Source organism: Chroicocephalus ridibundus, chromosome 6 (assembly GCF_963924245.1).
Source record: "Chroicocephalus ridibundus chromosome 6, bChrRid1.1, whole genome shotgun sequence".
NCBI lineage: Eukaryota > Metazoa > Chordata > Aves > Charadriiformes > Laridae > Chroicocephalus > Chroicocephalus ridibundus.
The window spans coordinates 44,259,356-44,274,192 of record NC_086289.1 but is presented as its reverse complement, the minus strand read 5'-3'; the positions used below and the strand labels follow the sequence as shown (position 1 = coordinate 44,274,192).

Below are 14,837 nucleotides of genomic sequence, written 5' to 3'. Positions count from 1 at the left end.
CTCCCAAAAAAGCTTTTAAACTTTGTGGGGTTTTTCTGGTCTGTGGCTTTCAGTTTGATTTGTTGTTTTCTTTTCTCTGTTTGTATCTATTTTACAAAACAAAAAGTTCCTTAGACTAAAAAGAGGAAAAAACAGAGCTCTTCATACTTTACTGGTGCTCTCCTCCAGCATTCCCAATGCACAGGGAAAAGCCGATCACACCACCTTCCCTCCAATCCCTCCTCTGGAAGCAAAGTTACTTCAAGTTCTGTATTTTCCTACATATAACCCCCACTCTTTAAAGGTATTGTTCCTTGCGAATCCATCCCTCAGATAACCCACATCCTTAGATAAGCTATGGTTTCCATCTCCCCTGCTCCTGCCTGCTTTTGAAGCGTGGCTGCAGTTCCAGTAAGCTCTCTAGCTTTTAGCGGAATCACGCTGCTAAGAGAGAGAGCAAAGGGAGATGATGAAGCTACCGTGGCAAGACAGCAGGAAGAACATCGCTTACACACGTGCATAGCAAACACAGATGCTGAATCCCAGATTTCTGGTGGGTCACATAGACTTGGTATTTGTCTTGCTTCCCCGCATCCCCATCAAAAAAATAATGTACCTAAAGAAAACCTGTATTTCTTCATCATCCCAATGCCATCTTTAAAACCTCTCCATGCATCCACAGGGATTTCCCTCCACCTGAAGGGATTACAGGGCTGCCACAGACTGCACAGGGAAGAGCGTGGTCGACCAGCTGGAGGTGAAACGCTGCGCAGTGCGGGGCCAGCCGCAGCAGAGAGCGTGGGTGCTGCCCAGAGCCGCGTCAGGGCCAGGAGAGTTGATTAGAAGACAGGCAGAGCCGTGTGGGTCAGGCTTTCAGACACTGCACGAGGAACGAAATGCCACCGAGGACGCATTGTTCGCACAGCCACGATGGGCAAAGGAACAGAGAAACCGCTGCGGGCACCCTGAGGGTACATGTTTCCACAGACGCACGGAAACCGTCTTCTTGCAAACAATTTGTCATCCACCCAAGCTACTGCTTTTCTCCAGCTACAGTCAGCAAGAGGTGTTTCAGAGAAACCTGCATGAAACAGTCTCCTCTTTCCAATTAGATGTTTACCATCTAAGAGCCATCACCTTGAGCTGGTGTAACTCTAAGTCTACCTGACATTCATACAGCCATCCCACCTCCTTTCTAGACTTGGCTAAAATTCTTGTCCTTAGCAACGTTCTGCATGATAAATGCCACCATTTAGTTACATGGAAAAGCACTTAGTTTTGTTCGTTTTGAATCAGCTGTTTTCACTTTGGCTTGCACTGGTACAAAGAAACAGAAACCCCTTTTCCACAGTACTCACTGTTTCTGTGACACCTTTCTAACTTGTGTCCTTTATACAGGAGCGATCTCAAACTTCTGGTCAAACTCCTTCAGGTTTTCCAACTCCCCACTATTTTTACTATCCCTCTCCAAAACTGCACGCACCAGGCTTCGCTGATGAGAAGGCACTCACTTAAGTTTTATAGTTAGGGATTATACAGACAAACACACGAGCGATTTGAACAAACAAGGCAACAGTCAGGCTTTGGAACAAAGTGAGTGGTGTCTCCACTCTGACCATGAAACCCCACACCATAATTCGTACTGTGACTAATAATTAAAAATATATACTGATGATGGCATTAGATATTTAAAAGCACTCCAGCTCCACTGAGACTGTAGCTGACGCTATTAGGTGCCTTGTAAAATTCACTAGACCAGCTCTGGAGCTTCACCCCTGAACACCCGAGAGAAACGAGCGCCTTGGCGAGGGATACGCATCTGAATCTGCACTTTCATTATTTGAAAGCTTGAATTACACCGCACCAGTTCCTGATTCTGGTAAGACAGAGCCCATTACCTCTCACTAACACGGCACAGCTGAAGACGATATTCAGAGCAATGCAACTCGGAGATCCGATGTACTCTGCAAGTTTCCATGAGACAAGGCAGCTAAACTGCACAGGAACCCGAGATTTTCTGCACCCTAGCCATGATTGCCAGAATATGGGATCTGAAATCCACTCCGGGCCCACCAGTCCAGAGGCAGGTTTTTCCCAGTTTGCCCTGCTTTCACTACAGCACATCAGAGACAATATCATCCAACAATTTTACCCCCTGAAGCTGGGTGACTGCTCGTCCAAACGGTGACTGCTGGAACCCACACCGAGATGGGCACGCTCACCAGCATCCTGCCCCAACACCCAGGCTGATCTCTAAGCGTGCTCCAAAAAATCTGGGGAGCAGGGGAGAGCTCCCAGCACCATAACTGATGAGGACTTTGCACTGCCACCGTCCTGGACCAGGTTCCCCCAACTTGCTAACTTTTCCCAACAACAGCCAACACAAGCTGACTGAGGTGGGGGGAAAAAAAGAAAAAAAAAAAAAGAAAAAAACAATTAAAGGAAAACTATATCTGAAACTCAACAATTACAGGGCAGCAGGGCTGAAGGCCCCATTAGCAGCACCAGCACCTCGCTGGAGCTGCAGGCAGGTTTTAGATTACAGCAGGAGCTCGCTGCCAGGTGGCCACCACCCACACCATCACCTGTTGATGGCCCATCCTGCAGGGAAAAACCCTCCAACAAAGGCTAAATAACTGAAAGAGGGGAATAACAGAGCTAATAAATTTAGGAGTGATAGGTCATGGGGTGGTCAGGGGGAGACCAAGTAGGCCAAGGGGCAGAGAGAAGTTTTCAACAGTAAATCTTTATCCTCGGATGGAAATATTTCCCAAGGGAAATCCCGTATCCCAGAGTATTATTTAGCCTCGCATAGGACAGTCCTGGTGCAGCAAGGGTGAGGATAACCAGAAAGTCCCTCACATCCCCAAACCGTGCTGCTGCACAGCAAACTGGGCTACACACGGGACAGTGACCAACGTTTTCCAGCGTGAATGCGGCTGGTAACCTACCAATGAAATGTTGTGTCTTGTTTTCTGTCTCCAAACATTCCCCTGCCTTCCTAATATCCCATATCTGTAATTACTTGATAAGCCAGCACCTGCTGTATCACCCAGCTCCTAGACATCCAGGGACTCCCTGCTCTCTTGCAGATCTTGCCCCAAAAATCATTCCTGGAAAGTATAAACACAGACTCTACAGGTGAATGAGTCCAAGGAATCAAAGAAATTCTCAAATCTAGAGTGTTTCCAAAAAACTTAATGCTTCCATGTGAGACCCTGCATTTCACATAGGCCAAAACCCCTTTGTGCACAGGGGCCAATGTGTTGTGGGTGTGTAGGAAGACACATCAGCGAGCTCCACGGTTCCCACAAGCTCTTAAAACTTTTGTGTATCAATCACCTAACAAGGCGGAAAAGATACCAAACAGGAACCCAACCCAAAAACCAAACAAGGGGGCCAAAAGGCAAGCTCCTACAGGCATAGAAAAGCAAACAAGCAAGCAAAAAAATAATAAAAATAAAGCAGGAGAATCCAACATTCATTTGGTTCACCAACAGGGCCAAAACTGCACCTCGAGGTACAGTAGTAGCCGGAGCAATTACGGCACGAGTTTCTCCATCAACACCTCCTACTGGGGAGCGCTGCCTTCTCCCCAGCGCAGACGCAGGGTGCGGGGAGCGCCGCTCCACAATGGTACGATATGGAATAAAGATCTGCCTCTTCAAAAGGGGAGGAGGAAAAAAAATGTATATATATTAAATAATAATAAAAAAAAAAAAAGCCCAGGGTGACGTAAGGGTGTGGGAAACTTTTACGTCCTTACCTGCTGGGGAAGGGTGGGCCTCCCCTGGGGTATAAAAAGCTGCCAGGGCTTTACTCAACTCGTTATTTACCGCCCAGCCGAGGGGACGGCCGGCGCAAGGTGCGCGGAGGGACAGCGCTGCCCCCCCGCACCCGGGCCAGGTGCACCTGCGACCGGCAGCACCGAGCCCCGGCCCCCCGGGATGGGATGGGATGGGGTCGGGTGGGGGAAACCTCCCGGTCGGCGGGGAGCCCCCGCCCGCCGCGGTGGCCGGGGCAGCCGAAGTACCGGGGAAGTTTCCCCCCCCCACCACCACGTCCCGCACCCGGGAGCTGCCCCCGCCCCGCCGCCGAGCTCGCACCAGGCAGGGCCCCCCCTCCCCTTCCCTTCCCCCGACGGCCTCAGCGCCCCGGGCGGAGGGAGGAGCCAGGCGCGGCCCCCCCCCGGGCGGCCAGCAGCGCTCCCCGCCCCGGCCGGGGGCTCCAGCTGTTGCACAGCTGCCTCGGCGGGCGGAGGTGTTGGGGGGGGGAAGAGAGGGGGGGGAAGAGGAAGGGGGCAAGTTATTATCTGCAACAATACCTCGGGGGGGGAGGAGGCAGCGGAGGCGAGCGCGGCGGCGGCGGCGGCGGGAGGAGGAGGCGGCGGGGGGAGGCGGGGCCGGGGGCGCGGCGGGGACCCGGGACCGCCCCGCCGCCCCCGCCCCTCGGCCCCGCCGCCGGCCCCTTCCGCCCGCCGGCCCCTTCCGCGCCGCTGCGCCGCTGCCTGCCCCCGGCCAGACGCCCCCCCCCCGCCCCCCTCCACCCCGGCATCCCCTCACCCCCCCCCCCCCCGCCCATCCCCTCCGGCATCCCTCCCGCCGGCCCTTACAGCCCCTCCGCACCCCCCCGGCCGCCTCCTGAATCCCTCATTCCGGCCCCTCCGTCCCCCCCTCAGCTCGGCCCTTACCTCCCCTCGGGCGGAGGAAGGGGAGGGGGGGGACCGGCAGCCCCGAGCTCGGCGGGGACACCCCCCCCCGGCACGAAACAAAAAGCGAAAGCGGCGGCCGCTGCCTCCCGCCCCGCCGGGCCGCTGTGGCTCTGCCCGGGGCTGACGTCAAGGGCCCAAATTCCTGCCTTTCCCTGCAGGCAGATTTGTCCATGTAAGGGCTGGGGCCGGGGCCGGGGCGGCCGCACGGCGGGGGGGCGGCAGCTACCGGTACCTCGGGAAAGAAGAGGAGGGGGGCGACGCGGCTGGAGGCGTCCCCGACCCTGCGAGCATCAGCCTCCGGCCCCGTACCGCGGGGGTGTCGGGGCCAGAAATGCGCACCGTGGCTTGAGATTTTGCAGCTTTGCAGGGAGAAGTTTTGTCCAGGGCTCCCTATGATTTTTATTTGGGCTTTGGATGGTTTTCCAACTTTATGCTCTGTTCTTCCCTAGCCGGGGCATGTAAAAAAAAAAAGGGGGGGGGGGGGGGAGGTAAAAGATGCTCCGAGCTACGAAGGAGCTGCCTGCTCAGAGATTCAAAACAAAACCTGTCGAGCATACTAAGGAGAGGGGGAAGGGAAATTGTGTTTTCTGGTCGCTTTCTGTTTGTTTTGTGGCTATTTATAAGGACTGCAAGTAAAATAATTCGGATTTTGAGTGTGACTGGCTTTATAATGGAATGTTACCCTTTAAGTAGCCGTTGGGCACCTGCATTTGCCCTGAGAAGGGGAAGACACAAGGGTTACGTTGCGTTCAGGCTGTGCAGGAGAGAGTTGCCAAGCTTTACTCATTTGGAAGGAGACTTCTGGATGAGTTTTTAAGCACTTAAATGTATTTCATTTTGACAATAAAGGGCTGTGCTGCGTGCTTTCAGAAGATGTTTACAATCTTATCCCATTACCAACTTTAATGTCCACAGTCACCGCTTGACGGCCCCAGGAGGGAAAGTTTGCACGTAAGGACCCAAAAAAGGACATTAAGTGCCTAAAAGACTTCAGAGGCCGAAGCGCAGAGCTGCGATCCAGCCTCCCTCCCTGGCTGCCAGCATGTCTAAAACAAGCAAGTGCACCCCCACATTGACCCGAGCGCTCTGGCGGGTCAGAGACCCCAGGAGATACCACCTCACCCCGATGGCCACCCCTTCCCCGGCAGGTCCCGCAGCAGGGGGAGGAGCATGCCATATCCCAAATTCAGTCCTCGGTGCAATCAAATGTGGTTGATTTGGTGTCCTGCACTAGCCCCCCCTGGACCAGGGGTGCTAAATTCCTCCCACGGGATGGAGGGGGCTGCTGGGGCCAGATGCTATCTTAGAAGCACTGCAGCTAAACCTGCGTGAGCCTGTCAGTCATGGCCACGGACGTTTTCTAAGCATTATGACGATGACTAGAAATACCCCAGCCTTGTCCTAGCCGCCTACCCTGTGTTCAAACGCTGCCAAGATCCAAAACCAAAGCAGAATAGCTCATGAGTCACCAGGGCCCCATGCCGTAGGTGTACCTAGAGTGCCGATTAGCACTCTGCGAACGTGGCCTGTTGTGAAAGACACGGGCATGGCTGCTTTCTAAAGCACCGGTGGATGAGACCGTAGCACCAGCACAAGCTGAGCAGCCAAAGCCTTTGCCCAAGGCCCTGTAAACCTGAGTTCTGTTCCCTCCCTGGAGAACCTGCGGTTCAAGTGTCTCCTTCCAGGCTGCAAGGTCGTGCTTCTTCTTCTTTGCACTCCGAGGACAACTCATGATGGTGTTTTCTGCCGCAGGGGTCAGGTGGTCATCATGAGGGACTTCCTGGCACCCGTGTCTGTCCACCTCAGCGTGGTGGGGCTCTCGACAGAGCCCAGCTTTGTAGTGCTCCAGAGAAGCAGAATTACAGAGGGATTGTTGTCCGTTTTTTTTTTCATCTCTGTTTGATCTTTCTTGCAAATCTGCAACAACCCTTGTGTGGTGTCAACTGGTATCTAGGGGAAGCATCTGAACACTAAAAGGAACTGTTTGGCCCAGGATGAGAGATGAGTGTTCTCCATTTAGTATTTCAGAGAAAACCAGTGGTCAAATATTTTCCTTGTCCTGCATCCAACTTCTTTATCCATGAAGCTTATGCAATTTTCCAGTCGTGTTAAGAGAAGAGAGAATACTTTGCTCATCCATAGCAGCCTCCTTTGAATGATCCCAAAAGTTTTAAGCTTTGAGCCTCCGGAATGGGAGATAGTAACTACTACTACCTCCATTTTGCAGGTAGATGGACTGTGACTAATCCTCTGCAGCTCAGCAGCAGAAGTTTGATTCGCAGCCCATTACCCTTGTAACGCGCTGCCCAGAATGGTCACTGCCTTGTCAAGCAGAGCGTGAATTTTCTATTTTTTTTTTTTTCTTTCAGTTTCCTATCATGACCAATATCGCACACTTTGGAAATGAAAGTAGAAAACTCAAGGTGTTGAGCCTGGCTGTGAAAATCCGCTCTTTGCCTGGAAAGAATCAAAAATACTGGCAACGTGCGATCATTCCTTCGGTAATATCTACCGCACCCTGCACCATAGCAGCAAAATGAATTAAACAGCAAAAGGCTGGAATGCCTGACATTGCATTGGCCACTCAGGAGGCAGTAATACAAGAGTCAGCCTGGGCCAGTATTAATTCAAGGAAATTGAGTTTTTTAGTGGTTAAGGTGCATGACTAGAAGCCTGGAAACCTGGCCTCTCTTCCTACTTTCCCCTGTGTTGTATGACTTTAGTTCACCCCCCCGTGCCTGCTTTTGGTCTCTGCTTTTTGGTGAGATTTCAGATGTAAAATCACCAAAAAAAAAAATGAAAAGGAAGGGAAGAGCCCTTGGGAAGCCACGGGAATTCATCCCTCGGGCCATAAAGCAGGAGCAGCATTGCCTAAACCATACCTGACAAAGGTTCACCTATCCTGCTCATAAGGATAACTGGAGGATCCATTCCAGAGCTTCACAGTTAGAAAAACTTTCCTTATCTCTAACCCAAGTCATTTTTGCTGCAATTCAGCTCTTAATCAGATGAAGCTGTGGGGATCTGACGTATTCCCTCACTAGCAACAATTCCAGAACAACAGGAACGTCGCCCACCTGGTGAACTAATCCTTCCGTGGGTAAAAGCCAAAGAGGCTGGAAAACACACTAAGCACGTGTTCTTGGGAGAGTTACCACCTAATTTTCAGACAAAGATCAGATGCAATTAGTGTCTTAGATCAACTGGAGACTCCTCTGCCCCAAACCGCAGCACTTTTCACCCATCTCGCCATGAGGACGCCCATTTCCATCAAGACACGTGCTGCAGCGGCGCACTTGACCCTGCGTTCTCCAAAGGGTATTCTTGGAAGCACATGCAAAATCTGAGCTCACAGCAATATAATTCCTGTGGCACCTGGGAAGGAATGAGGAAATGCCAGCATGGATACGAGGCAGGCAGGAGAGAAAAGACTCAACCTGCAAGTCTGAATTCATATCCAACCAGGGTGCATGTTTCTGATTTAGAGATACACATGTGCTTGCTGCCTGGTGGAAGGAATCTAGGAAGAGCAGAGGGCCAAGGTTTGTCATTCCCCATTTTGCAGGTATGTTTGCATCCAGACAGGAATGCAAGGCACGTACTGGGCCAGCATTACTAAATCACAGATCACTGACAGTGATCGAGTCTGGGCCAGAACCCCGAGGGAATCTTCGCTGACGAGAAATAGAGAAATAATTTCCAACAACCTCCCCAACTTTTCCGGGAGTATATCAGAAATAGTGACCATCATCAGGCCCTGCATCTCTGTACCCATCTTTGAGATGCACGTGGTTCACTAGATGCTCAGTTTTACCTGTCAATCAGTCCTATCTAATTAATATCATTCCGCAGTTCGCCGCCGTGAGTTTTGGGTAGCTCAGGAAAGTATAAACCTCCCTGCACCCATTTCAGGCTCTGCTCCATCCACATCCGCCTCCGTCCACTTGGAAGGAATGGTAAAGCTTTGTAAAACTGCTAAATCCCAATGCTGAGAAGTGCAGTTGAGCAACGTGCCAGTGTAGCATACTTAATTTTAAGGACATACTTAAATCCAATTTGAGCCCAGAGAGATTTTGGCTTAGGTTTAAGCATTCTGTTGAACAGGGGTGGATTTAAGGATTGAAGTGTTTTGCTAGACTGGATCTTTAGTTAATGAGGAAGGAGGGTTGTTAATGCCTAGAAGAAAGAATTGCCTGGAGCTCTGTGGCCACAGGGAAGCCATAACTAGCACTACTCCATTTTTCTAATAAATTTTGATGAAATTAACACATAGAATTGGTAAAGAAGTTGACAATTTCATTAAGAGTCCTCACTCTGGGTCTCAGCGTAGTGGGGGGAACAAAAGAAGGTTTGTAGTATCTCATCAAAACGATGTGATATAATTAAAGCAGAAGTCACTAGACTTTGTGTTTTACACCATCTGGTATCTTGCACGGTATCTCGCTAATGGTGAATGTCTCATGTCTAGATTTTAGCACTGAAATAGCGAGTGCTTTGTTTTACAGGAAGAGAATTGGTCAAATTCTTTAACAAAGAAGTACCCCAGTCTTAAATATTTGCGATCACAAATATTTCGGGGGACATTTTTGCATAGGCTCTGACCTCCCTGTTGAGAATCAAAGCAAAAATATTGACTATACTAAGCAGATGTCTTCTCCTAGTGACAGCAAGATGAGCAGAGACAGCTGGTTAGAAGAACAACAACAACAAAAACACATCATCATTCCTGCTTTGGCTCCAGAAAATCTTGGACTTGTTGTCAAGGAAGAAAGCTATGTATGTAAGAAGCCAAGAAAGAGACAAATATTACTGAATCTGGTAGCATTTTAGTGAATGTGCTGGAAATAACTTAAGTAGGAAGAAAAACTGGATGCGCTCCATTGTTTATTAAAAGAATGCCTCTTCTTATTTCCACAGGGACCTATAGCCTATATAGTCATTAACACATTTACGAGATGTATATTTTAAATATGTTGCCTTACTCATCAATCCTGTGGGCTCTTCTTCTAAAGTAAATAGAGTTACAGCACATAAAAATGTGTACAGCCACATAAATATAATCTCTGCAAGCTAGAAATGCCAACTGTGAATTTCACATGTAACTCCTTCAATCAGGGGAGATGGGTGTAGTACAGAGACACCGAGGGAGATACGAAATATTAGGAAGGGAAGAGAAGAGAAAATTAGATTACCCCCGGTGAAAAATAAGAGAAATAATTCACCAGAAAAAAAAAAAATATGTGAAAAGCTGTTCTGGATGAAAACCAGTCTGAGCTGTGGTGAACATCAGATCAGAGAGGAGTTGTTTGACAAGACTGCAAAATAAGCCAGTGACCTCCTGGCCTCCCTGCTCAGAGGTAGCACGCTCTTTCTGTTGACGATTTTCATCTGAACAAAACTTGAACTCTCTGCTTGGCCCCTGGACATTTCCATTTCCCTGAGCTTTGGACAGACTTGAGGGAAGAACTACGGGATTACTGGGAAGAGTTTAAGAAATCAAGAGCTGCGTAGTTTGGCTAATGCCAAAGACAAGTAACTTGAGGTGGACGCTCCAGGTAGGTCCAAATCCCATGCCATAAAATAGAGCCCTGTGCAATAGCAAAGGTCTGGATTTGCTGGCTCAGGAGGTGTCTCCCATGGAGTGCTTCAAATTCCGTAGCCATCTCCTACAGAGGTCCTAAATAGTTTAAAGCCTCAAAAAATCAAGAGTTTAAGCTGGTATAAGGGATGAGAATTGAGGGGTGTGACCAATCTGACATACCATCTTGTAAACAGAGGACAATAAAGTCAAAAGGAGAGGACATGGCTGCTGGGTCTCTAGTTCTTGATTGCCAGCTTTGCCCATTCTCAGCTACGTGATTAGGCAGTCTGTGTACCACCATTTTCTTTGTAGGAAATGGGTTAAGTTTTCTGCTCTGCAACAGAACAGATGTGGGACCTTGGGAACGTTGCAGATTGAGCTGAGCTGGAAACAGCTTCCGCCATTTGCCAATATCTTGGAGAGTCTGGAAGCTTTCCCATCTCTACTGTGACAAAAACAGGACTTCTCAACATTTTTGGAGGACTTTTCTGCCTTGTAATAACGGACAAAAAGCACGCAATGAAAAACAAATCACAGTGCCAGAAACGACTGAGGATAAGGGCACAATTCTGCCTGCTTTAATTCTCCATCTTGCCAGCCTCAGCTCCAAGACCTGACCTGCAGCCTCCCAGCCACCCCAGGAATGACCATGCCACAACAGAAGACCATTTTGGCTAGAAAATCCATGCTGATTCCAAGAAAACGTTTCCTAGAGTGTCTTGCTGAAATGGATACACTCCCACAGACACAACATGGAAGGAATCGTGTCTGACAAATAAACATTTTCTAATGAGAAACATTTATCCAACGTGTTCCTCCCCAGTGACTCTGGAGCTTTGTGCCTCAGTGTACCATCTATAAAAAGAGACAACAGCCCTTCCCCGCCTCTGGGAGAACGCTCTCGGATAATAAAGTGATGGACTCGCTACCTCCATTAGTTACCCTAAGAGCTCTGTATACCTTATAGCACATAAGTATAGACTGAATCAAGAATTTTTATAGGCCAGTTATAACCTGTGTGGTTGACCTTGTCCAACAGCATCTCCACCCACAGGCTGTTCCATCTGCTCCATCCCTCTGTGGGATGCAGAGGCAACGCAGGGCACCCCAGCAGCCCTGGGCTCAGCCATCCCTGTGCGCACATTTTCTCACACCATCGACAATTTGGATCGCCGAGGAGCCAGCCCAGCCCCGCTGCCAGTGAGGTGACAGATCCCTGGCACTGGAGCTGGGCTGGAGCTGCTTGCGGCTGGAGAGGAATGTCTACAGAGAGCTAAACCAGATTGCTCATAGATCTCTTCCAAATTGCTTGCCTCTAATCTAGCGGACAATTTGAGGGTAAACGTGCACTGGGAGCGCCATCTTCCCCTCCCTTCAGCATAATTACCCGAGAACATTGAGTTTGAGCACAGCTATTACGAGATGGCTGCAATGGAGAAACCTCGGGACCTCGCTGGTGCCTTGGGAAGCGCCTAAGATGTCAGAGCCACTTACATGTATCCTTCCCCCTCTTGCAGGACACATCTACTTCAATTACTTGTTTGATGCTATAGACCCACCACAGCTGCAGGAGCATGGTAACGTTCCAAGCAAAGGCTGGCACTCCAGACTGAGCTTTTGAGCATGAAGCGATGCACTTACAAATACCCGTTCTGCACAGAGCTTTTAGAAAGGCTCAAATGGCTTCAAAATTTCAGGAAGCTTCAGGAAGGCTGACAGTTCGGCATCACCTGTATTTTTCAGGCCCACAGCTACCACAGGGGAAAAAAGTTTTCAGTGGGTATTTGCATTATCCTGCCTATGTTTCAGCCACACGGTTCCAGCATTTGCAGAACTTCTGGAGGCCCATCTCACGTGTTCAAGATCTCATCCTTCCCAAGCGTAGGCTGAAAAATGCCACTTTTCTCCACTATTAAATCAAAAGGTGGCTACACCCATGCGTCAGCTGTTAACCACCCTCTGTTCCCTCCCTTTGGGCAGCTGACCAAGGATAATGACCTATATCCTTGAAGTATTTGTTTTATTTAGCATTACAGAGAAGGAGGGTTTAAGGAAACCAGCAACCTAAGAATATAACCGTTCCCACCCTATCTTATTACAATCAGAGAGATCAGCTTGCATCTTCTCTTGTGGGAACACTCCAGAACCAGCCAGCTCAATTCTTTGAACGTCCAAGACTTCATCTGAGCTCTCTCCTGCTCTGTCTTTGTCACAGAATCATAGAATGGTTAGAGCTAGAAGGGACCTTAAAGATCATCTAGTTCCAACCCCTGCCATGGGCAGGGACACCTCCCACTAGACCAGGTTACTCAAAGCCCCATCCAGCCTGGCCTTGAACACCTCCAGGGATGGGGCAGCCACAACTTCTCTGGGCCACCTGTGTCAGTGTCTCACCACCCTCACAGTAAAGAATTTCTTCCAAATATCTAATCTAAATCTCCTCTCTTTCATCTTAAAGCCATTACCCTTCATCCTACCGCTCCACTCCATGATAAAGAGTCCCTCCCCATCCTTCCTGTAGGCCCCCTTAAAGTACTGGAAGGCCTCTATAAGGTCTCGCCGGAGCCTTCTCCAGGCTGAACCACAACTCTCACAGCCTGTCCTCATAGGAGAGGTGCTCCAGGCCCTCTGATCATCTTCATGGCACTCCTCTGGACTCACTCCAACAGGTCCGTCCCCTTCTTATGTTGGGGGCTCCAGAGCTGGACACAGGACTCCTGGACATAGTCTCACCACAGCAGAGCAGAGGGACAGAATCACCTCCCTTGACCTGCTGGCCATGCTGTTTTTGATGCAGTTGGCTTTCTGGGTTGCAAGCACACATTGCCGGCTCATATTGAGCTTCTCATCAACCAAGACCCCAAAGTCCTTCTCCTCAGGGCTGCTCTAAATCCATTTGCAGTCCAGCCTGTATTTGTGCTTGGGATTGCCTCAACCCACGTGCAGGACCTTGCATTTGGTTGGCATCATTGAACTTCAGGAGGTTTGCACGGGCCCACCACTCAAGCCTGTTAAGATCCCTCTGGATGGCATTCCTTCCCTCCAGCACAATGACCTCACCACACAGCTTGGTGTCGTCGGCAAACTTGCTGAGGGTGTACTCAATCATCAACAAAGACGTTAAATAGTACCGGTCCCAGTACCAACTCCTGAGGAACACCACTCGTCACCACTTGTCCTAAACAGACTGGTTCCAGTGCCTTCCCTTTAAGACCTTTCACTCATTCTTTACCTTCAGGGAGGAACAATAAGCTACTTGGCCTTGCTGTAGCTACGGTGGTGTTGCTCCAGAGATGCCTAGATGAGGTGGCCACTCTGCACACGTGGTAACAAGGCGCTGACAGAGAAGCTGAATGTCACAAGTAAGTGTTTGAAAGCACTGGGACTCTGTCATGGCCACCCAGAGCATTGCACCAGTTGACACTGTTGGTGTTGGACACCAACTGCAAGCTCTGCATAAGGATCTGGGACTGGTACACACCCTGCATCAAGCCTCACCCCACGATGAGACAGGCAGGCAAACTAGAAAAATAGGGCCCTGGCCCCTTCCTGTGATTAGGTCATTAAAATGGGTAAATATTTTCCTAGATAGAGAGCTGAGATAAAGGACTCCTGATGTCTGAAATGGAGTTTGAACAAGACTCAGAAGGACTATCCCTATCTTGTAGTTCTTTGTATTATGCTTTTACCAAATGAATGGCTTTTCCCCCAAAATACCTAGGAAATTAAATGGGAACTTGTTAATAGCTAAAAATGAAGATGCAGATCTCACAGAATAAGTTTGTCATTGAATACCAACAACGTAAGGACTGCAGCTTGGTTTTAGTCTACAGCCAAACTGTTCACCAGTAAATATTACAGTATGGATTTAGTAACGGGTACCAAGGGTTAATTCCCAGAGGACATTACAGCTCCACACCATTCAGTCTAAATATTTACTGAGGAGCAGAGAAAAGTGTCTGAGTGGCAGAGGCAGAGTCCCAGAGATTGGCTTAGTGAAATCTCTTTAATGAGAGCCTGTTGCTGCACAGAAAAATGATTGTGATTTTTTTTTTTCCTAAATGAAAATCAGTATTCTCGCGCTATAGTAAACAGAGATAAATCATTCCCTATTCCTTTTCTCTGCATTATTCGTGATTTTCCGACCTCTGCTCTATCCTCTTCCTTGGTGTTCCAATCTCACCCCGAGTTTTCTTAGGGTTTGGGGACTTCTGTATCAGAGAAGCTGGTTTATAAGGTTGCCGTTGAGGAACAAGTCTAACTTAAATCTCACATAATATCCAAGAATGTTCGCTGGTATTTGACCTTTTCATGGCTGAAACAATATTCTTCAGCCACAATAAGCTTGGTGTTTCAAAGCTGTAGCCAGCACCTGTGGAGTTTTCAAACAAATAGGCTCAGCGTTCCTTGATGCACTCTTCGTTACTGCTCCCACGTTTGATTGCTTTGTAATTATACTTGTAAAGTGTGCAGTGGGGTTATGCATGGGGGGGGAAAAATAGTTTTTTTTTTTAAAAAATCACATTTCAGAATAGGAAGGGATTTATGGGAGCTGCAAGACAAAGA

The 14,837-nt window shown here is 49.0% G+C and overlaps 1 protein-coding gene across 7 annotated transcripts in view; it reads right to left on the bottom strand.

Moving 5' to 3' along the window:
* The window catches only part of LPP (LIM domain containing preferred translocation partner in lipoma), a 353,374-nt gene extending 348,548 nt beyond the window's left edge, over window positions 1–4,826 (bottom strand). For 3 of the 7 annotated variants that reach the window (XM_063337693.1, XM_063337700.1, XM_063337698.1), the window contains exon 1: window positions 4,670–4,826. The gene's annotated coding sequence lies outside the window, so the exon portion shown is untranslated. Of the gene's footprint in view, window positions 1–3,745; window positions 3,770–4,303; window positions 4,364–4,669 lie in introns of those variants that run through there. The other 4 variants (XM_063337694.1, XM_063337699.1, XM_063337695.1 and 1 more) reach the window with 3 other exon arrangements.
* Between the last annotated feature and the right edge of the window lie 10,011 nt (window positions 4,827–14,837).